This window comes from Staurois parvus, unplaced genomic scaffold (genome assembly GCF_062004578.1).
Source record: "Staurois parvus isolate SC_StPar_1 unplaced genomic scaffold, SC_StPar_1.0 ptg000854l, whole genome shotgun sequence".
NCBI classification, from domain to species: Eukaryota; Metazoa; Chordata; class Amphibia; order Anura; family Ranidae; genus Staurois; species Staurois parvus.
Genome location: NW_028318650.1, coordinates 518,067 through 541,290, shown reverse-complemented (window position 1 = coordinate 541,290; position 23,224 = coordinate 518,067). Strand labels below are relative to the sequence as shown.

The 23,224-nt window shown below is 45.0% G+C and overlaps 1 long non-coding RNA gene across 1 annotated transcript in view; it reads right to left on the bottom strand.

Moving 5' to 3' along the window:
• The window catches only part of LOC149443514 (uncharacterized), a 32,171-nt gene extending 9,438 nt beyond the window's left edge, over window positions 1–22,733 (bottom strand). The window contains exon 1 of the long non-coding RNA XR_016306668.1: window positions 22,693–22,733. This is a non-coding gene — a long non-coding RNA (uncharacterized LOC149443514). The remainder of the gene's footprint in view (window positions 1–22,692) is intronic.
• Between the last annotated feature and the right edge of the window lie 491 nt (window positions 22,734–23,224).

The following is a 23,224-nucleotide window of genomic DNA, read 5'->3' as shown; positions in this document are numbered from 1 at the left end:
GTGGACCGCCAGTCACGTACTGCAGACGGGGGGCCGCTCAGGCAAAGCGACGTACTGTACACCGCTGCCTGCTTCTGGGCTCAGGGGGGGGCGCACGTATGCCCACCGTGCTGACACTTGCTGTGATTGTACACAGCAGGAGTCTGTCAGGAAGTCCCAGCCAATGAATCACGCCCGGGACCTGCTGATCAGCCGTGTCCAATCACAGCCCAGAGCCCTGTGTTGACAATCAACACAGAGCTATGTACAGAGGGAACCAAGTTTCCGTTTGTCTCCTATTCCTGCTTTGCTAGGATAAGAAAGACCTGCAGTAATAAGCAGCACACATTAATCATTGTTAGGCACACATTTAACCCCTTGAATACCCCGAGATGTTAACTCCTTCCCAGCCAGTGTCATTAGTACACTAATTGTGGATAGTATCACTGTGTTAGTGTCACTGATGTCAGTAGCAGTTCCCCCCCAGCATCAGTTAGTGTCAGATTGCCCACCGCACTATTGCAGTCCCACTATAAAATTAGTGATCGATGCCATTAGTCTAATAACATAAATCCATGAAAATGATATATATATATACACACACATACACATTACACACACACACACCATAGTTTGTAGATCTATACCTTTTATCAATACACACTGATTGGGATTTTATTTTTTTTACAAAACACAAGTAGCAGAATAAATTTTTGCCTAAATTTATGAAGAACTGTTTTTTATTGGATATGTTCTGTAGCACAAGATAAAAGTTTTTTTCCCCAAAAAAAGGTTCATTTTTTCAGTTTATATCACAAAAAATAAAAACCGCAATAAAGGCGATCAAATACCACTAAAAGAAAGCTCTATTTGTGGGGGAAAAAAAAAAAAAAAAAGGACAAATTTAATTTGGGTGCAGCGCTGCATGACTGCGTAACTGTCAAAGTAATGCAGTGCCGTATCGCGAAAAATAAATAAATAAAATGGCCTGGTCAGGAGGGGGGGGGGAAATCCTCTGGAGGGCAAGAGGTTAAAGTGCCCCCCCCCATGCTCACAAGCAATGACGAACGCACGCGTCAGTGCCGCACATGTGAGGTGTCACTGCGAACGTCAGTTTATGGTGGTTAAAGCGCCGCCTATGGATAGTAAAACGTTACGTTGGTTGTCGTTGTTGCACCCAATTTTAAAGCGTGACGTGTTTGGCATCTATTTACTCGGTGTAACAATCATCTTTCATATTGTACTTAAAAAAAAAAAAAAGGGTTCTGTATTGTTTTTATTGCATTAAATTAAAAAAAAAATTTTTTGACCAGAAATTGCGTTTGAACAACTGCTGCGCAAATACTGCGTCACATTAGCCTCTTCCCTACCTCGCTATAGCCGAAAGACAGGAAAGATGGCTACGGCGCGGTTGTCTAGTTCTGGGATGACGTCCACGGACAATATTCCGCCCCCCTGTGATCCCTGTGTCCTATGGACGCAGCTGAACATGTGACACAGTAAACAGCCAATCACAGTGGCCTTTTACCACATGATCAGTTGTGTCCGATGGCACAGATCCCGGGGTAAATACAGTTGCTGGTTATTGGCTGCACTTTCCTCACATTGTCACAGCGTGAAGAGAGGACTGCCGAGAACCGGCAACTGTCAGAGGAGGGATCGGCAGTGCCCAGTAGTGCCGTCCACTAGTGCCCACCTGTGCACATTAGTGCCGCCCACCATCAGTGACCCACATCACTGCAGCCCCCACCATCACTGCAGCCCCACCATCAGTGCCCCACATCACTGCAGCCCACCATCACTGCCTATTGCTGCAGCCCCCACCCTCACTGCAGCCCCACCATCAGTGCCCCACATCACTGCAGCCCACCATCACTGCCTATTGCTGCAGCCCCCACCCTCACTGCAGCCCCCACCATCACTGCAGTCCCACCATCAGTGCCCCACATCACTGCAGCCCCCACCATCACAGCAGCCCCACCATCAGTGCCCCACATCACTGCAGCCCCCACCATCAGTGACCCACATCACTGCAGCCCCCACCATCACTGCAGCCCCCACCATCAGTGACCCACATCACTGCAGCCCCCACCATCACTGCAGCCCCCACCATCAGTGCCCCACATCACTGCAGCCCACCATCAGTGATCCACATCACTGCAGCCCACCATCAGTGCCCCACATCACTGCAGCCCACCATCAGTGATCCACATCACTGCAGCCCACCATCAGTGATCCACATCACTGCAGCCCACCATCAGTGATCCACATCACTGCAGCCCACCATCAGTGATCCACATCACTGCAGCCCACCATCAGTGCCCCACATCACTGCAGCCCCCACCATCAGTGATCCACATCACTGCAGCCCACCATCAGTGATCCACATCACTGCAGCCCACCATCAGTGATCCACATCACTGCAACCCACCATCAGTGCCCCACATCACTGCAGCCCACCATCAGTGATCCACATCACTGCAGCCCACCATCAGTGATCCACCATCACTGCAGCCCACCATCAGTGATCCACATCACATCCTCATTTGTCCCTCTGTCCTCATTTGTCTCTCTGTCATCATTTGTTCCTCTGTCCCTCTGTCCTCATTTGTCCCTCTGTCCTCATTTGTCCCTCTGTCCTCCTCATTTGTCCCTCTGTCCTCCTCATTTGTCCCTCTGTCCTCATTTGTTCCTCTGTCCTCATTTGTTCCTCTGTCCTCATTTGTTCCTCTGTCCTCATTTGTTCCTCTGTCCCTCTGTCCTCATTTGTTCCTCTGTCCTCATTTGTTCCTCTGTCCTCATTTGTTCCTCTGTCCCTCTGTCCTCATTTGTTCCTCTGTCCCTCTGTCCTCCTCATTTGTCTCTGTCCCTCTGTCCTCCTCATTTGTCCCTCTGTCCTCATTTGTCCCTCTGTCCTCCTCATTTGTCTCTGTCCCTCTGTCCTCATTTGTCCCTCTGTCCTCCTCATTTGTCTCTGTCCCTCTGTCCTCATTTGTCCCTCTGTCCTCCTCATTTGTCTCTGTCCCTCTGTCCTCATTTGTCCCTCTGTCCTCATTTGTCCCTCTGTCCTCCTCATTTGTCCCTCTGTCCTCCTCATTTGTCTCTCTGTCCCTCTGTCCTCCTCATTTGTCCCTCTGTCCTCCTCATTTGTCTCTCTGTCCCTCTGTCCTCCTCATTTGTCTCTCTGTCCCTCTGTCCTCCTCATTTGTCCCTCTGTTCTCATTTGTCTCTCTGTCCCTCTGTCCTCATTTGTCCCTCTGTCCTCATTTGTTCCTCTGTTCTCCTCATTTGTCTCTCTGTCCCTCTGTCCTCCTCATTTGTCCCTCTGTCCTCATTTGTTCCTCTGTCCTCCTCATTTGTCCCTCGGTCCTCATTTGTCTCTCTGTCCTCATTTGTCTCTCTGTCCTCATTTGTTCCTCTGTCCTCATTTGTTCCTCTGTCCCTCTGTCCTCATTTGTCTCTCTGTCATCATTTGTTCCTCTGTCCTCATTTGTTCCTCTGTCCTCATTTGTCCCTCTGTCCTCCTCATTTGTTCCTCTGTCCCTCTGTCCTCATTTGTCTCTCTGTCCTCATTTGTTCCTCTGTCCCTCTGTCCTCATTTGTCTCTCTGTCCTCATTTGTTCCTCTGTCCTCATTTGTTCCTCTGTCCTCATTTGTCCCTCTGTCCTCCTCATTTGTCCCTCTGTCCTCCTCATTTTTCCCTCTGTCCTCATTTGTTCCTCTGTCCTCATTTGTTCCTCTGTCCTCATTTGTTCCTCTGTCCTCATTTGTTCCTCTGTCCCTCTGTCCTCATTTGTTCCTCTGTCCTCATTTGTTCCTCTGTCCTCATTTGTTCCTCTGTCCCTCTGTCCTCATTTGTTCCTCTGTCCCTCTGTCCTCATTTGTTCCTCTGTCCTCATTTGTCCCTCTGTCCTCATTTGTCCCTCTGTCCTCCTCATTTGTCCCTCTGTCCCTCTGTCCTCATTTGTTCCTCTGTCCTCATTTGTCCCTCTGTCCTCATTTGTCCATCTGTCCTCCTCATTTGTCCATCTGTCCTCCTCATTTGTCCCTCTGTCCTCATTTGTCCCTCTGTCCTCCTCATTTGTCTCTCTGTCCTCATTTGTTCCCCTGTCCTCCTCATTTGTTCCTCTGTCCCTCTGTCCTCATTTGTCCCTCTGTCCTCCTCATTTGTCCCCTGTCCTCATTTGTCCCTCTGTCCTCCTCATTTGTCCCCTGTCCTCATTTGTCCCTCTGTCCTCCTCATTTGTCCCTCTGTCCTCCTCATTTGTCTTTCATTCTGGTCTGATCTATATACAGTCAGGTCCATAAATATTGGGACATCGACACAATTCTAACATTTTTGGCTCTATACACCACCACAATGGATTTGAAATGAAATGAACAAGATGTGCTTTAACTGCAGACTGCCAGCTCTAATTTGAGGGTATTTACATCCAAATCAGGTGAACGGTGTAGGAATTACAACAGTTTGCATATGTGCCTCCCACTTGTTAAGGGACCAAAAGTAATGGGACAGAATAATAATCATAAATCAAACTTTCACTTTTTAATACTTGGTTGCAAATCCTTTGCAGTCAATGACAGCCTGAAGTCTGGAACGCATAGACATCACCAGACGCTGGGTTTCATCCCTGGTGATGCTCTGCCAGGCCTCTACTGCAACTGTCTTCAGTTCCTGCTTGTTCTTGGGGCATTTTCCCTTCAGTTTTGTCTTCAGCAAGTGAAATGCTCAATCGGATTCAGGTCAGGTGACTGACTTGGCCATTGCAGAACATTCCACTTTGGTGTCTTTTGCAGTCTGCTTTGGGTCATTGTCCATCTGCACTGTGAAGCGTCCAATGAGTTGTGAAGCATTTGGCTGAATATGAGCCGATAATATTCCCGAAACACTTCACAATTCATCCGGCTGCTTTTGTCAGCAGTCACATCATCAATAAATACAAGAGAAGCAGTTCCATTGGCAGCCATACATGCCCACGCCATGACACTACCACCACCATGATCACTGATGAGGTGGTATGCTTAGGATCATGAGCAGTTCCTTCTCCATCCTCTTCTCTTCCCATCACTCTGGTACAAGTTGATGTCGGTCTCATCTGTCCATAGGATGTTGTTCCAGAACTGTGAAGGCTTTTTTAGATTTCGTTTGGCAAACTCTAATCTGGCCTTCCTGTTTTTGAGGCTCACCAATGGTTTCCATCTTGTGGTGAACCCTCTGTATTCACTCTGGTGAAGTCTTCTCTTGATTGGTGACTTTGACACACATACACCTACCTCCTGGAGAGTGTTCTTGATCTGGCCAACTGTTGTGAAGGGTGTTTTCTGCACCAGGGAAAGAATTCTTCGGTCATCCACCACAGTTGTTTTCCGTGGTCTTCCGGGTCTTTTGGTGTTGCTGAGCTCACCGGTGCGTTCCTTCTTTTTAAGAATGTTCCAAACAGTTGTTTTGGCCATGCCTAATGTTTTTGCTATCTCTCTGATGGGTTTGTTTTGTTTTTTCAGCCTAATGATGGCTTCACTGATAGTGACAGCTCTTTGGATCTCATCTTCAGAGTTGACAGCAACAGATTCCAAATGCAAATAGCACACTTGAAATGAACTCTGGACCTTTTATCTGCTCATTGTAATTGGGATAATGAGGGAATAACACACACCTGGCCATGGAACAGCTGAGAAGCCAATTGTCCCATTACTTTTGGTCCCTTAACAAGTGGGAGGCACATATGCAAACTGTTGTAATTCCTACACAGTTCACCTGATTTGGATGTAAATACCCTCAAATTAAAGCTAACAGTCTGCAGTTAAAGCACATCTTGTTCGTTTCATTTCAAATCCATTGTGGTGGTGTATAGAGCCAAAAATGTTAGAATTGTGTTGATGTCCCAATATTTATGGACCTGACTGTACATGTATATGAAATGTACTATTTACCATAAAGTGTTTCTCAGTGCCAAACCTTTCATCCATCGTTTATTTGGAGGGGGGATTTGTGCTGGAAGTGGGGAATTTGTGTTAGGAGGGGGGATTGGGAGGGGAGGGGGGATTTGTGCGAGGAGGGGGGATTTGTGCGATGAGGGGGTTTGGGAGGGGCTGTGCTAGGAGGGGGAATTTGTGGGATGAGGGGGTTTGGGAGGGGCTGTGCTAGGAGGGGGGGATTTGTGCAAGGAGGGGTTGTGCTAAGAGAGGAAAATTTTGTGGGGAGAAAGGATTTTTTTTCTGGGAGGGGTAATTTGGAGGGGGTTGTGCTAGGAGGGGTGATTTTTTTTTGGGGGGGCGGGGAATTTGTGCTTGGAGAGGGGATTTGGGGGAATTGTGCTAAGAGGGAAGATTTGTTGTAGGAGGAGTAATTTGGAGGGGGTTGTGCTAGGAGGGGTTATTTTTCGGGGATTGGGAGGAGTTGTGCTAGGAGGGAGCATTTGGGGGTGATAATTTTTGCTAGGGTGAAACATTTGAGGGGAAAGAGGATTTGTCCTAGGAGGGGTGCAGTAGAACTACAGGTGAAGTTTTATTATTTTTTGGTGGGGGTGGGGGTGGGGTTTTGTGCTAGGAGGGGCAACAGGGGGAGGTAGTGCTAGTAGGGGCGATTTGGGGGATTTGTGCTTCGAGGGGGGATTGGGGGGAATTTGTGATAGAAGGGGAGGGGTTGTGCTAGGAGGAGGGATTTGTGCTTGGAGGTGGGATGGGGGGGGGGTTGCTAGAAGGGGCGATTTGGGGGGAAATTTGTGCCGGGAGAGGGGATTGGGGGGATTTATGCTAAGAGGGGGATTGGTGTGGGGAGGAAGGATTTGTGTTGGTAAAGGGTAATTTGGAGGGGGTTGTACTAGGAGGGGGTATTTGGGGGAGAGGATTTGTTCTAGGGTGAAAATTTTGAAGGGAAAGAGGATGTGTGCTAGAAGGGGTGAAGTAGATCTATAGGTGAAGTTTTTTTTTTGGTGGTGGGAGGGGTTGTGCTAGGAGGGGGGAATTTGTGCTAGTAGGGGGGATTGGGGGGAGGTTGTGCTAGGAGGGGTGATTTTTTTTGGGGGGGAATTTAAGTTGGGAGAGGGTATTGGGGGAAATTTGTGCTAGGAGGGAAGATCTGTGGTAGGAGGGCGGATTAGGAGGGGTTGTGCTAGGAGGGGGGAATTTTTGTTAGGATGTGGGATTAGGAGGGGTTGTGATAGGAGGGGGGATTGGGGAGATTTGTGCTGGGGGGGATTGGGAGGGGTTGTGCTAGGAGGGGGGGGGGTTTGTTCAAGGAGGGGAGATTTTTGGGAGGAGGGAGGATTGGGAGGGATTGTGCTTGGAGGGGACATCTGTGCTAGTAGAGGAAGTTGGGAGGAGGTTGTGCTAGGAGGGGCAATTTGAGGGGGGGGGGGGATTTCTGTTTGGAGAGGGAAGTGGGGGGAATTTGTGCTACGAGGGAGAGTTTTGTGGTAGAATGGGGGATTGGGAGGGGTTGTGCTAGGAGGGGGGATTTTTGCTAGGAGGGGGGATTGGGGGGAGGTTGTGCTAGGAGTGGCGATTTGTGGTAGGACGGGGGATTAGGAGGGGTTGTGCTAGGAGGGAGGGATTTGTACTAGTAGGGGAGATTTGGAGGATGTTGTGCTAGGAGGGGTGATTTGGGGGGGATTTGTGCTGGGGGGGAATTTGTGCTCTGGTGTGGGCTTTTTTCAACACATGTGCAGCAGACCTCAGCGTCTCTGTCTGAAGCAGATCAAATTTGGTCAAAACACCAGCCGCTTGGGCACCAGATGTTTGGCAAGACATATAACGACCTGTCATGCAGCCCGTTGGCAACAGCACCTTAAAGACCCACATCTTAAGAAGTGCAGACTTCTCCTTGCTCCTCATCTGGGATCTCCACCCCTACTATACCTCAAGTCTTCTCCACAGCCTCCACTGAGAGGGATGATGGTATAACAATGGGTGCCACAGGTCCTGGCACCCCATCTGCTAGCATTACACCACCTGTTGATTTCACCAGGCAAATTTAGCTACCCCAGTTATTGAAACATAAAAAAAAATACTGCCCCACCCATCCACATGCTCAGCATCTAAATGCTAGCTTGGCCAAATTGCTTGCGTTACAACTGCTGCCTTTCCATCTGGTGGACTCTGCCCCCTTCCATGAATTTGTAGAATGTGCTGTACCACAGTGGCAGGTTCAGAAAAGACAATTCTTATCACATAAGGCCATTCCAGCCAGAATCAGCTCAATATGCAATTGAGCTACTGGCTTGTCCTGCATCCCGCGTGCTTTCTGAACAGACATTCAGTGCTGATGGAGGTTTTATAACAGATAAAAGAGTGCGTCTGTCCACAGACACCGTTGACCAGCTGACATTTATCAAAATGAATCAGTCCTGGATCAACAGAAGCTATTAAACCTCTGATGCTGATGTAACTTATTACATTTATTTGGGATCTGTGATCCTTTGAAGACTCTATGTAAAGACACCCTATCTACTGCTCCCAGCACTCCACCCTCCACCCTCCACCAATTACCCCCACTATAATCCCACGCAACCCTACCCCTCCCTCACATGGCAAACCCAGCACCCCCACTTACCCCCCCTCCCTAAATCAGAGCACCAAGGACTGACCTCCCACCCCTCCTTATAAACCCTAAAGTCTCCCTATCCCATGAGAGTGGATAAGAGTCCCCCAGAAGTCCCTCTGTGGCAGTGCCTGTATTATATTTATATTGTGTATAGACATATAAATCCGGCTGTATAGAAAAGTTCCAAAATGATAGCGCTGAATATGGCTTCACAGCAAGAGGGGAGAGCAACAGAAGGGCAACCTGAACGCCTCCAAGTGTGTATAGTAGTTCGCAGCTGATATAGGTAGGCCACTAAGCTCTATCTCCTCAGTACATATCCAAAAGCTTGAAGGCTGGTAATCTGACAGACACAATCCAGGTCCAGCCTACCAATGGCGGGTAGCTGATTAAGCCTGTAAACCACGGTGTGGGAATCTTGTACCAGCACAGTGGTGACAACATTGGGCAGAGCTTGATCGATGTGACGTCATTACGTTTGTCTACGAGCTACTGCGCATGTGCTGAGTAGCTGGGTCCGTTTTCTGTGATTGCTGTATGCTGTTGACGCTGGTGTCGGCTGGGACACCTCCTGAGTTAAGTGCAATGAGTACCTAATAAAGGAATTTGGTTTTTAATAATACTGCACCATGAAGTTCTTTTGTTTCTTCCGAGTGTCTGGCATCTTCTTCCTTGGATACGATTAAGGGTGGCTTTTTTGGAGAAGTGGATTTCCTTGATGATAATTTGAAAGTATTTTGCTCCTTCTGAAATTGGTCTATGTGGATCGGTGTTCTGCAGAATTTCATTTCCTGAAGATATTTATATATACATGTTTTTGTTTTATAGCTCTGGTGAGTTTATATAGTTTTTTGGTGGTGGTCTGTCACATTTAGACATTTTTGTGCACATTTTTTGTGTTACATATATTTTAAAGTGTGGACTTATTATTTGAACTTTTTCTCATTTAAATATTATTCATGCATATATATATATTTTTGATATTTTTTGTTTCACGGATATATTTTTATATTTACTAGCGCAAAATATTTTTTGTAATAATCGTTACACTTTATTTATTTATGGTGATTTTTTGCAGCTGGTATATCACAAGTGATTTATATATCATTTTTTTTCTTTCCATAGGCGCTATTATATATATTTTCTATACTATTCTATATATAACCCACGACGATGAACAATTAAGGAATAAAGTAATACAATATGATCTCATTCCTGTAGACTCCTGAAATTCTCTAATCTTATCTAAATGTTTGTATATGGAACAATGTCCACATGCAAATATGCCCTTCAGGGGTGGTTGTATGTACATAGGTTAACTTCTACTCTTCCTGTATTCACTGCAGACCAAGGTATTGCCTATAGTAGGGGCTTTCTTTGCTATAATCCAAGGCCTCTTCCCTATAATGTTCATTATTCTCCGTTAGAATATGCCAGTGCTTATTAAGCACAAATACTAACTGACATCAGTGTGTTCATATCTGTTAACCAGCCCTATTTTGTCTTGCTGTGATTTCTTTTTATGTTTCCTATTTTGCAAAAGCTGAGTCCTATTTTGTTTTAGTGCTCGCACTCTGCCTTCCTCTAGTACTGACCTAGGGTATCCTCTCACTTGGAACCTCTTCTTTAGTTCTTGGCTCTCAACATGATAATCATCTATATTAGAGCAATTTCTCCTACTTCTTAGGAATTGTCCATAAGGGATCCCTCTAATCAGTGACCAGGGATGGTGGCTAGTGGTGTGGAAAAGGGTATTGCTCACCATAGGTTTACGAAAAGTGGCGGTCTCTAGTTTCTCTCCTAATTTTCTTATTTTCAGATCTAGGAATTCCATTTCACATTGATCCACTTTATATGTTAAAAAAATGTTTTGTCGTTACAATGTAGTTTTATAAGTAATTGGAATTCTTCCAATGACCCTCTCCAGGCCACCAGCACATCATCCATGTAATTAACCCACATAACTACATTGTTATGGTATCTTGGATTCTCATAAACTGCAGATTTCTCCCACCAGCTTAACCACTTGCCTACCGGGCACTTATACCCCCTTCCTTACCAGGCCAATTTTCAGCTTTCAGCGCTGCCGCACTTTGATTGACAATTGCGCGGTCATGCAACATTGTACCCATATGAAATTTTGATCATTTTTTCTCACAAATAGAGCTTTCTTTTGGTGGTATTTAATCGCCACTGGGCACTTTACCTTTTGCGCTATAAATTAAAAAAGTGCAAAACATTTGAAAAAAAAAAAAGTTTCTTTGTTTCTATTATAAAATTTTTCAAACAGGTATTTTTTCTCCTTCACTGATGTGCGTTGATGAGGCAGCACTGATGGGCACTGATAGGCGGCACTGATGGGCACTGATAGGCAGCACTAAAGGGCACTGATAGGCAGTACTAATGAGGTGGCACGGATAGGCGGCACTGATAGGCAGCACTAATGAGGTGTCACGGATAGGCGTCACTAATATGCAGCACTGATAGGCGGCACTGATAGGTGACACTGATGATGGGTACTGATAGATGGCAATGACTGGCATCACTGCTGGGCACTGACTGGCGGCACTGACTGGCAGCACTGCTGGGCTGCACTGGTGGGTGGCACTGGTGGGTGGGCACAGGTGGGTGGTACAGGTGGGTGGCACTGGTGGGCACAGGTGGGTGGGCACAGGTGGGTGGCACTGCTGGGCACAGGTAGGTGGCACTTCTGGGCACAGGTAGGTGGCACTGCAGAGTGGCACAGGTGGGTGCACTGCTGGGCACAGGTGGGTGCACTGCTGGGCACAGGTGGGCGGAGCTAGTGGGCGCGCTTCTGGGCACAGGTGGGCGGAGCTAGTGGGCGCACTTCTGGGCACAGGTGGGCGGAACTTGTGGGTGGCACTGCTGGGCACTGATCATCAGGGCACTGATCATCAGTGGCCCTGATGATCGGTGCCGATCCCCGCTCTGACAACTGCCGGTTCTCGGCAGTACTTTCCTCACGATCTGACAGCGTGAGGAAAGTGCAGCCGAGAACCGGCACTTGCATTTCCCTGTGATCAGCGTGTCATTGGACACCGCTGATCACGTGGTAAAAGGCCGGTATGATCGGCCTTTTACCACATCTCGTGATCAGCTGTGTCCGTAGGACACAGCGATCACGGAGATCGCCGGGTGCGCGCCCCCTGGGGCGCGCAGGAGAGCGCGTTCTGGGGGGACGTCATATGACGTCCACCCAGAACTGGCCGGCCGCAGTGAAGCCGTCATTCGGCTATCTGCGGTCGGCAACTAGTTAAGTGTCAGCATGCTGCGCCCATAGCAACTTCCCTAGTCTCATCATAAAATGTACCGTCAAACACAAAGAAGTTATTGCAGATAATAAAATCCAATAGTTCCACCAAAAAATTCATTATGCGGAGCAGACAATGGGTGCTTGAAATCCAGCCATTCTGAAATGGCCTTGATTTCTATCTGGTGGGGGATGGATGTATATAAGGACTCTACATCCACCACCGCCAGTAAACAATCTGCTGGTACCTTCAAATCTGTATGCAGGGCACCTCTTGAGTAAATTGATGGATTTTAGGGATTATAGGGAGGGGTGGGAGGTCAGTCCTTGGTGCTGGGAGGGGAGAATAGGAACATTGTAGGATTATATGATATGTATTGCACATTTTTTTTAAGTCCTTAATAAATTTATATTGCTGATTAGCCTTTGAGGTGCTATATCCTTTTTTGTTTTTTTTTTTCAGTAATCCTTTGAAGACTGTCTATGCTGTCTATCCTATCCCTGAATCCTGATTTATTTTTCTTTTTTTTTTTTTTTTTTTTTTATTTTTGCTAGCTTCCAACAATGTTTTTGGTTTAAGGCACAACCAACATCCAAGGCCCAATTTTTCTGCTCCTGTTTGACAGGTATATGTAATTTAGATTTTTTACCACTTTTTCTAATTTACCATCAAACAAATATTCAGCCTCCTAGCTTGTACACAGATTTACGTCTGTCTCCTGCAGACTCTTTCCAAAATGGTTGTTTCGCACACAGCTAGGCACTAGCACACAGCTACTCTGGCTTCCACCTCTCCTAGGTGAAGCCCACCTGACTCCAAGGCAGTGACCTCCTCTCTGCCAGGGTGGAGCCCAGAACCATAGTCAGGTTATTTTTTAAAGCCCTGCACATACCTGTACCATTAGTGTGCTGAGGGTTCAGAAAACATGGACCAGGATTGCAGATTTCATCCCTCCCAGATCACTTAGACATCTCCAGGCTCCAGATCCCAAAACAGAATTTACAAATAAATGAGGAAACTGAAAAGCCAGTTTCCTCTGCATTAAATAAACCCTCTGGAGCCCCTCAACCTGTCTGGTTGAGAATCCAGGGTTATAAAACTTGATTTCGACCGTGGCAGGATACCGCACTGCCACATATCCCCCTCTTGTTTTCACCCCGTAGGGGGCGGAACACACAAAACTTAACCTCCTTGCTTTAGAACTTCTGTGCTGGATATCAGCTGTAAAGGTCCAAACTTGTCTGACTTCATTTTCATCAAAGGGAGACGCTACTCCCTGCCCCAAGAGATGACTTCCCCTGTCTCCCCTTACTTGAGCTCTATGACATCCCCGGACTTTTTAGGAGTTTGCTTCTTAAAGCGCGGTCTTCCTAATTTCCTTGAGACTATGCTAGTCCTTTTACCACTAGGGGGTTTACAACTCTAGGTATCCTTTGTAACCCGAGGTTGTCTCCTAAGCTTTAAGTGACAGGTTCCCGTATCATTACAACGTGCTCCCTCAATTTCCCTTTTTGCTTTATTTAATTTTGAAGGGGTTATATTTTTAAACCCTTTAGTAATAGACGTGGGCTCTTTTATTTGGGAATCAAACTCTTTTAATGTCACTTTGTTAAGCTTTGGGCCAGTTCCCTTGGACCTTTGGAAAACTTTCCCAGAATGATCTTCCTGAACCTCTAGGGGGCCTATTACTATACTCTTAACCTCTCTTGTGTCTGTTAAGCACTCATTACCTCTTTCACGACAACCAGCTACCATGTCAACTTGACCACCAGGTCTACCATTCTTTTTCTTATCACACACACAGTAACCAGACAATCAAAATTAATCAATACATTTCCCTTTTTATCATTATCAAAAATACTCTTGTCAGAGCTCATTTCACTAGTAATTGGCAGGGCAGTGTCTGGAGAGGAATTACACACACCGGAGTGGGTGTCCCATGGAGACTTCACTACCCACTGACTTCACTGTCACAAAAGACTCTGCCAGCAACTGTCCTGACACCAAACCATCCTTACATAATTCTACATTTGGGTTGATGACCCCAACCACATCACATATACATGTGTCTTCCGGCACTTCTGTCCAAACCTTTGTCCTGTCCAGCAGTACTCTGGTGTGCCTCTCATACAGATTACTGCTATGAAGCAACCCAGCAATGCACTGAAAGATAATTTTCACCATTACCAACAAGGATGGTATCACTGAATTCCTATATTGACCATCTTTGTCTTGTATAGCCTGTAATACCCAGCTCCAATTAGTGGTACCCCGCTGTACCAGCTCTCCCGAACGCGGAAGAGACAGCAAGGTATACACTGGCCGTACACTCTAGAAGGCCAACATTTCCCTCAGTAGTTCTGTTATAAAAAGACATCCTGATTCTAGACACAAGACCTTCCTGGGAACATGGAGACACTCATTTATTGATGCCTCAGAGGTGGTGCTTCTTAAATGGGCTTCCTCCTTGCTGGAGGTACCTAATACAATACCCTGGCTCTCTCCCAGAGCGCAACCAGGTGTGGGATTCACCCAAAAACTCTGAGGCTCAGCATCAATGAGCTGTTCCACATCTTCTCTATGGATATCAGTTTGGTATACCACACCATTAACTCTTTTATGGGTTGTGGGCAAAACTTCTGCTGAGCGTTCATCCTCAATAGTGCCTTTTATCAGCGGTGAAGCCCCTCCTAGGTGAAGCCCACCTGACTCCAAGGCAGTGACCTCCTGTGTGCCGGGGTGGAGCCCAGAACCATAGTCAGGTTATTATTTAAAGCCCTGCACACACCTGTACCATTAGTGTGCTGGGGGTTCAGAAAACATGGACCCAGGATTGGAGATTTCATCTCTCCCAGATCACTTAGAAATCTCCAGGCTCCAGATCCCAAAACAGACTTTACAAAAAAGTATTTAGTCAGCCACCTATTGTGAAAGTTCTCCCACTTAAAAAGATGGGAGAGGCCTGTAATTGGCATCATAGGTAGACCTCAACTATGAGAGACAAAATGAGAAAAAAAATCCAGACAATCACATTGGCTGATTTGGAAAGAATTTATTTGCAAATTATGGTGGAAAATAAGTATTTGGTCACCTACAAACAAGCAAGATTTCTGGCTCTCACAGACCTGTACCGTCTTCTTTAAGAGGCTCCTCTGTCCTGCACTCATTACCTGTATCAATGGCACCTGTTTGAACTTGTTATCAGTATAAAATACACCTGTCCACAACCTCAAACAGTCACACTCCAAACTCCACTATGGTGAAGACCAAAGAGCTGTCGAAGGACACCAGAAACAAAATTGTAGACCTGCACCAGGCTGGGAAGTCTGAATCTGCAATAGGCAAGCAGCTTGGTGTGAACAAATCAACTGTGGGAGCAATAATTAGAAAATGGAAGACATACAAGACCACTGATAATCTCCCTCCGCAAGATCTCACCCCATGGGGTCAAAATGATCACAATACCTTTTTGCCCCACTGTATATATCCCTCAAAATTTCCACACACCTTTGGGTGAGTGGAAATAACGTGGGGGCAAGCAGTGGCGGGACTAGGGGTGGGTGGGAGAGGCGGCGGTGGGGGCAGTTACAAGCAGCAATCTCCCTGTATGGCTTTCAATGAAGCAGCTGAAAGTTGCGGGAGGGAGAGGAGGAGACGTGGCTTCCAGCATTTTCATTGAAATCCATAAAAGGGAGATTGGTCTTTATAACTGCCCCCACTGCTGCACTGAATATCCCCCTTCCTTCAGTTTCTTTCCGACCCTCCTCGGTGTGTGCTCCTCAGTGCCCAGCCCCTCCCCCATCCTCCGCACCAATAGGAGAGGAGAGAGGCTGGATCTGCTATGCCTTCCCCTGTGCCCACCTACACTCCAGTATGTGCTGTGCAGAACAGGATGTGTGGGTGGGAAATTGTATACAGAGCAGCCAGCAGCTCTGTGATGCTTCTGAATGAGCATGTGAGTCAGGAACCATCCATGTGAGTCCGACCCTCCTTCCTTTCACCCCTCCCTTCCTTTCTTCCTTCCTTCCCTCCCTTTCTTCCTCCCTCCCTTCTTTCCCTTCCTTTCCTTCCCTTTTCCTCCTTCCCCTCCTTCCCTCTGTCACGGATCCAGCCCACACGCACACACCCACAGCGACTAGCTAACCGAGGCGTGCACGTTCGGCCGTGACTTGGGGTAAGAGGGAATGAGGGGGACTTAATCTGAATATATATAAGACCAGCCGTGATATACTTTCACAGCCCACGCTACCTCTGGCCACCACTAGAGGGAGACTCCACTCCAATCCAGCTGGCTGACCACACACACAGGCATATACGAATCTTATACACAGGCAGATGCGAATCTTATATACAATCTGGTGCACACTAAGGGTTGGGGAGCAGGCTAGCGATTGCACACCCTTCTGGGATTCCTCCAGCTATCCTACAAGCTAGAACTCCGGTGTTAATCACTCTTCCACTGTCCACACCCCCCCACACCAGACACAAAACAAACGGTAGCTTCCCACCACCCAACAGTTTATCCGCAGACTGGTCTGCTGGGCCACCACACACACACACAGATCTCCGTCTGGCAGACCTGCTACCTTACAATCTGCCAACACGCAGTGCAATTGAATACAGATAGGCAATGAACTTAACCGAGCATATATAGACACTGCAATACAATACAGTCTCTCCTGAGATATGAGCCCGAGCTTAAGTATCCAGAAGTCACTTATTAATTTTAGGATTTAATATCCCAAAAGTGGGCAGTGCAGAATATATACAAAGAAAAAACAATTACAGAAAATACAAAAAGACACACAATTGGCTATTCACTGTAAAGTAAAAGGGAATAAAAACAGAAATAAAACTTTTACCAGGAGTTATGCTGCAACTGGAGCAAGTCAGAGAAAGTCCGCGATTCCCCAGTCAAATAGAACCGGCTCCGTATGAATCACACTGTCCATATTTCAGGTCCTCAATTTATGGGAATATGGATGTAGGCTGGACATTAGCCCTTGGCCAATCAACTCTGGGGGGTGTTGCTCTACCAGCCCACAGGACATTCTGGGTACTGAAATGCCCAAAGTCGATTGGACCAGGAACGGTTTGAATCACCAAGTCAGGGATTGAATTTCCGACACCAGCGCATCAGTCCGATCGTGACAGTACCAATCACTGTTCAGCTGTCGCAATCAGGCTCCATATAACTGTTTTCTGCATTTCTCTGGGATTCTACATAGGCTACAAATACAGTTTTACATGCAGATGTAGCCTACAGCGTGTCTAATCAGAAGGAATTATATTCATCTCTCTGCAACTAATATTTTAGCTTTTATGAGAGATTAAATATATTCCTTTGATCTGCTGATATACGTCAGAGCTCCTAGACACATCGGAGCCCTCTCTTGGTCTCCCACTGCCTCTGAAGCCGAAATGTCTAGAAGTCTAGAATTTCTAGAAGTCGACAAAGTCTGACTACGTAGGTGACAAGTCTTATTGGCATCTAGGTGTCACCTCCAGCCTGCTCTGTCCTTTCAGATGCTAATTGGTGACCATATGTCTCTGACTGAATTCTGAACACATTCTTATTATTAACATGGAATGAAGCTAAATCTGTCATATTTCTACAGATCACATCTCAGCTACTCAAATCTTACATTTATGTCACACCCTCTATCACTCCTTTTCCTTCTCCCCTCCTTCAGCACTTTCCCTTCCTCCTCTCCCTTCTTTCCTCCTCTCCCGCCCTTCATACCTTCCTTTATTCTGCATAAAACATTTAACAGTGCCATTTCACAAGATAACTTATGAGAGCGTGTCTGGGGGCAGAATTAGGGGCGAGGCAGGGTAGAGGGTTGGGTGGGGCAACTGGTAGCGAGTAACTCTTAAGTTATGGCTAGTAGCTCAGGACTTGAAATTTTGAGCCATATATATATATTTATTGTGACAGTTGCCAGGTAAAATCACCTTGTTGCGTCCTGGATGGACGATACATTTGTCCAAGGTTTAGACTCTATGTGGATTTGTTCCACTAGGGGGAAGTGCTGAGCCCCTCAGTGTTGTCTTATTAAAAGGTACTTCACATCAAACATGGAGATCCAGCCCTTCTCCGGATGACCAGGGTGTATTTATATATGTACTATTCCCGCAGCAACCAATAGTCCTTTTCCAGAGAGATGCATTTATTCGGATAAAGATATTTGTTACAGATGACAGAAATTCAGTTGAATACTTGTAAATGTTACAACGAACAACAGCTCTCAAAGTCCTATTCAAGATACTCCATATCAAGCATAGAGATACTACACCAGTGGTCGGCAAGCCGCGGCTCGCGAGCCACATGCGGCTCTTTACACGCTTTAATGCGGCTCTTGTGTGCCGGGCGCCCGCTCCCCTCCCTCCTCTCGGGCGGCAGGGACTCTGCAGCGTGATCCAAAAAAAAAACAGCCAGGGCAGCGCGCTCAAATGCAATGATTGGCCAGTCTCGCTGCCACTCACATCCTGATAGCCAGTGATTGGCTGTCAGGATGTGTGTAGGCGGAGCTGCGTGACGAATGTGAGAGGAGCTAGGCTCCTCTCACAGTCCGCCCTGAAGACCGGAACGGCGCGGGAACACGGCGAGAGGAACGCGCAGAGCAAAGGTAAGTGAATTGACACGGGGGGGGACTTGGCTTACTACTTGCTACTTACTTACTACTACTATATGAGGGATGAATTAATAGGGGGGATGAATTACTATGGGGGATGAATTACTATATGGGGGATGAATTACTATGGGGGATGAATTACTATATGGGGGATGAATTACTATAGGGGGGATGAATTACTATGGGGGATGAATTACTATGGGGGATGAATTACTATATGGGGGATGAATTACTATGGGGGATGAATTACTATGGGGGATGAATTACTATATGGGGGATGAATTACTATATGGGGGATGAATTACTATATGGGGGATGAATTACTATAGGGGGGATGAATTACTATGGGGGATGAATTACTATGGGGGATGAATTACTATGGGGGATGAATTACTATATGGGGGATGAATTACTATGGGGGATGAATTACTATATGGGGGATAAATTACTATAAAAGCTTATTGAAACTAAAAACAGTGTACCATCCTATGTATTTTCAGTTTTAAAAATGTGGCTCTCAAAATAAATTTCAATAGTGGTTTTGGCGAGATTTGGCTCAGTTGAAAAAAAAGGTTGCCCACCACTGTACTACACCATCCAGCATATGTCCAATCTATAATATGCAACTAGGTAGCTTCCATGCAACCTGTGTTCTGTCCCACATATCCTGACCTATGCTCTGCTATCTTTGTATTCTCCCTTGTGCTCTGCCCAGGTATCCTCACTTGTGCTCTGCTACCTTTGTGTATATTAACACAGGACACAGAACACAGGATGGAATACATTTTCCCCATTCAGTACAATGGCAAGCACTCTGATTGGCCACTTTTATTAGCTTGTTTGATCTTATGTGTCTAATAGCTGTATGCATAGCTTTTAATCAAAAAGTTAAATAGATACTACTTGTCTTGTTTATGGCAAATCTGCTCTCTTCACCATAAACAAGCACATCATGAATATTTAAGACTTTTCCCAATCTATTTGCAACTAACCTGTGAAGGGAAGTGTATGTTTTTCTTATGGTCTATCCTCACTCCATTTTGTTTTTTGTTTCCCATTTTGATTAACTGCTTTTGTATTATACCCAGAATGAGTTAATGAAAATATGCTGTGTCAGTTATGTGCTATAGAACTGTACTCACAATATTCTTTTGTTTTTTTATCTTAGCTTAGCCTTGGTAGAGGCAGGGATAGTATCCAATTATTTCTTTGTATTAACAGCACCTGTTTCTGCTATGATATAGTTAAAAGTCAAATACTTCTGTCCCATGGGAAAATAACTGTTGGTTACTTGTAACTGATTTCAAGGTCTGAGAAGTCTCACGTTCACAGCCTTGACAAATTCTATTGTATGGTTTTCTTTGTTACAATATAAGAGGAAGAACCTACCAATAAAGATTCAGATCGTCTTCTGGAAATCTGTGTGTGCATGCTGATTTCTCTCATTCCAGAACACGGTCTCTTAGGCCTAATGGGGAAACCGAAACCTACCAGTGATTGATTAGAAGCACATATTCCTTTCAGTTTGGGGGCTCGTCCGGGATCGGAGAGTCATCCTGTCTGGTAAGTATCTGATCTATATTTTCTGATATTTGCTGTGATTAGGCTCTGGCTGAGTTCCGATGCCCACATACTTTGGGAGTATGTTTTAATGAAAGGGTATAGTGTAAAAGATTGCCGGCCGGCATAAGTACTTTTGGGAAGTACTAGAAGGACATTGGTTGTCCAGAAAAAATATGTACTTTTGGTAAGTACAGGTACTTTTGGTGAGTACTGAAAAAATACTTTTGAGGACATTGGATGTCCAGGGACACAGGTTGTCCAAGATATAAGAAAATATTGACACTGGTAGGTTTGGGCTGCCAAAATTCTGTTGCTTATCTTTCTGTCACGTAAAGTATAAGATAATTTGTTGTATGACACCGATGTCCAGGTGGTAAGTGTATGGACTGATAGTTACAGATTAAAAGTTTTGCAAATGACTTGTCCTGAATGTGTATGCGGACTACTTTTTAACCATTTCAATACCGGGCAATTTTACACCTTCCTGCCCAGGCCATTTTTCAGGTTTCATCGCTCTCACACTTTGAATGACAATTGCGCGGTCATACAACATTGTACCCAAACTAAAATTTTATCATTTTCTTCACACAACTAGAGCTTTCTTTTGGTGGTATTTAATCACCGCCGGGGTTTTTATTTTTTGCTAAATTAACAAAAAAAGTCCAAAAATTTTGAAAAAAAACAAGTTTTTCTTTGTTTCTGTTATAAATGTTTACAAATAAATAATTGTTCTTCATAAATTTAGGCCGAGATGTATTCTGCTACATGTCTTTGGTGAAAATAACCCAAATTAGGATGTATTTTTTAGTTTGTAGGAAAGTTATAGAGTTCACAAACTATGGTGTAGATCTGAATATTGATCAATCCTGAAGTACTGACGGCCAATCTAATTTCTTGAGGTCCAAGAATGTCAGAATAGTACAGATATCCCCCAAATGTCAGGACAGTACAGATATTCCCCAAATGACCCCTTTTTGCAGAGTAGACAGTCCGACGTACTTCATAAGAGGAATGGTGAGTTTTTTGAAGTTGTATTTTTTTTGTCATAATTTTTCGGAAAATGAAAAAATTAAAAAAATTATTTTCACTATTTTTTTTTTTACATACTGTCACCAGTGCAGTACAGCATCATCATATAACTGGCATGGCGGTGAACAGCGACACTGACTGGTGACAGTATGAAAAAAAAAATATCTATATATTTTTTTTAATTTTCTTTATTATTTTTAATTTTTTATTACATTTTTTTTTATTTTTTTTTAAGATTTTTTTTTCATATTTTACTATGACCAAAGTAGTACAATGTTACCATAGTAACATTGTACTACTTTGGGGAAGTGATCAGTATTTTTTTTATTTATTTTTTTTCTACACAATTTGCTTATAGCAAAGAATTACTTTGCTATAAGCAAGCATTTACCAGAATGAAATCGATTCATTCAGTTTTTTTTTTTTTTTTTGTGCTTAGCTGTGATTTGGTCACAGCTAATCACATGACATGTGCATGTGACCTGCTGTGACCATTCACAGCTAGGCACTAGTATACAATGGATGGCATGAATGAAGCCATCCATTGTATACAACTGTCATGTGACCTGCTGTGATTGGTCACAGCAGGTCACATGGTACCAGCAATGGGGGCCGGTACTCAGATCTGTCATCGGCCGTGTCCGAGGTACACGGCCGATGACAGATCGCGCCACTGTGCCGCTCTGCAGTTGCGCAAACTGAGCATGTGCGGGAGCACGGCAAATGGCGTGCACCCGGAATGCAGAAGCACTTTTGCCGCCGTCAAACGGCCATTGGCCGGGCGGCAAATGGTTAATCATCGTATTCCTGGAGGTTACCTTGTAAATAAGGTAGAAAAGGGATATAAACATAAGTTAGGAAAAGGACTCTTTTTATCAAGGTAGTTCTAACATACAGGTAGAAAAAGTCAATTTACATTGTCCAGTAGAATTTCAGAAAGGACTCACAGTGGGAGAAGTTAAAAGACAGGTTAGAGAAAAGAGATATTATATACAGTGTCACTTCCAGGACACAAATTAAAGGGAACATCCATCCCGTATTTTTACTTGTCTCCTGTCCTTTTTCTCCCTCTTTTTCTCTGTTTCTCTCTGCCTCCCCCCTCCTTTTTCTATTCTGGTGAGAGTGATAATTGGTCACAGATCACTCGACCCGAGAAGGTACAGGTGTAACTAGATTCACGTTTAGGAATTATTTTCACTTTCTTTTTTCTTTTTTTCTGAAAAGATAAAATAGGACAAAATAAAAGTAAAAATTATACTTTGTCCCGGAACAGGGGGAGTCATGTAAAGACTTCACAGCCCGGATTTGTAGGACTGATTATTACCTAATAAATCCGTGGGTAGACAATTTAGCAGGGTGGATTGAAACAATGAGAAGTTCAAGTCCGTTCCCGAAAACAGGAGATAATGACACTTTTCATATGGATATGATAAAAGGCCCTAGTCCCGGACCGGCAGATAGAACCAGACACAAGGTGGCGGCACAGACCAAGCAATAGCCATTTCTCACTGTAGGAGACACATTGATAATTAAATGTTTAGAAGTAGAAGACATTGACTGTATTACAAAACATTGTCTCAAGCCCACTGTTACACTGGTATATTTAAAAAAGGCATGAAAAAAAAAAAGCAGGAATTTTACACGGAAGACATTAGGCTGATTATTGACTCACTGGTTAATACCACCCGTTGGTGTCTGAAATGCCATCTCTTTTTACAGCCATACCGTCTGATGCTGAATATTTTTCAGTAAATTAACTTAGCAAATGTATTTTTTAGCGTCCCTGTTGACGCAGAGACACAGCCCATTTTTGCTTTCTGTTTAATGCCTCGGGGTTTTTGTAGATTCCCCTGTAGTCTACGTAACTGTTCTCCAGGCCACTCTGAGGGGGTGGACACCGGACTGTGGGTCAGTCCTGCTGCAGTACGCGGATGTCATCTGCCTCTGCAGTCTCACTAAGGGGGCCGGCATGAGGGATGAGGAGAGTTTGTTGAGATATCTTTTTTTTTTAAGGTGGACACAAAGGGGTTTATTTACTAAAGCTGGAGAGTCCAAAATCAGACTCCCTTCTGCATAGAAACCAATCAGCTTCCAGGTTTCATTGCCAAAGTTTCATTGAACAAGCTGAGGTTAGAAGCTGATTGGTTTCTATGCAGAAGGGAGTCTGATTTTGGACTCTCCAGCTTTAGTAAATAAACCCCAAA